The sequence below is a fragment of the Tachyglossus aculeatus genome, chromosome 22, assembly GCF_015852505.1.
Source record: "Tachyglossus aculeatus isolate mTacAcu1 chromosome 22, mTacAcu1.pri, whole genome shotgun sequence".
Classification (NCBI taxonomy): domain Eukaryota; kingdom Metazoa; phylum Chordata; class Mammalia; order Monotremata; family Tachyglossidae; genus Tachyglossus; species Tachyglossus aculeatus.
In genome coordinates, this window is record NC_052087.1 from 3,281,811 (window position 1) to 3,283,147 (window position 1,337).

The window sequence follows — 1,337 nt, forward strand, 5'->3', positions numbered from 1 at the left end:
AGAGGTTGGAATTGGGTTAGGGTTTGGGTTTGGGTTAGAGTGAGATAATAATAATAATAGTAATAATAATAATAATAATAATAATAATAGCATTTGTTAAGTGCTTACTACGTGCAAAGCACTGTTCTAAGTGCTGGGGGGATACAACGTGATCAGGTTGTCCCACGTGGGGCTCACAGTTAATCCCCATTTTACAGATGAGGTAACTGAGGCTCAGAGAAGTTAAGTGACTTGCCCAAGGTCACACAGCAGACATGTGGCGGAGCCAGAATTCGAACCCCTGACCTCTGACTCCAAAGCCCGGGCTCTTAGCGTTTGTCACACTTAAGTTTAATTTATTAATAATAATAATACAAATAATAATAATAATTGTAGATTAAGGACTGGTAATCCAGGGAACTTTAGGGTTAGCAGTAGTGCTAGGATTAAAGATAGGTATAGGCTTGGTGTTAGTCGGCTAGGTCACTAAGGATTAAATGATGAGAAGCAGTGTGGCCTAGTAGAAAGATCCCGATGGGAGTCAGAGGACCTGGATTCTAATCCCAGCTCTGCCGCTTGTCAGCCGCATGACCTTGGGCAAGTCGCTTCAGTTCTCTGTGCTTTATTTACCTCCTTTGTAAAATAGGGGTGAAATGCTTCTCCCTCCAATTTAAGACTGTGGGACAGGGACCGTGTCCAACATGATTTTCTCGTATCTACCCCAGGGCTTAGAACAATGCTTGACACATAGCGCTTAACAAATACTATAAAAAAATTTAGATTAGGGTAATGGTTTGGAGGAGGGTTAGGGTTAGGTTGGTTAGAGCTAAGGTAAAGCCTAGGATTTGTGTTTCTGTAAGGGTAGGGTTAGTTTGGCCCTGTTACCAATCGATTTTCAGTTAGAATTTGGACGGTGAAGGATATCCCACTGACCTCTCGTTCTTTCCCTTCCTCCAGCCTGAAACTCCTTCCCTCTTCATATCCAGCAGATCACTGCTCTCCGCATGTTCAAGGCCCTTTTAACATCACATCTCCCCCAGGATGCCTTCCCTGATTTATCTCTCAAATCCCCACGCTACTTCCCCCTTTCTGCCGCTTCTGCACTTCCTCATCACCTTTGCGTTTGGGAGTTCATCTCCACAGTCCCTCCTCCCATTGCACTTCTGCATTTACCTGTAAACTCTGTTACTTCTCCCTACCAATCAATTGTATTTATTGACTGCCTTATAATAATAATAATAATAATAGTAATGATGGCATTTGTTAAACGCTTACTGTTCTAAGTGCTGGGGGGGGATATAAGGTAATCAGGTTGTCCCACATGGGGTTCACAGTGTTAACTCCCATTTTCCAGATGA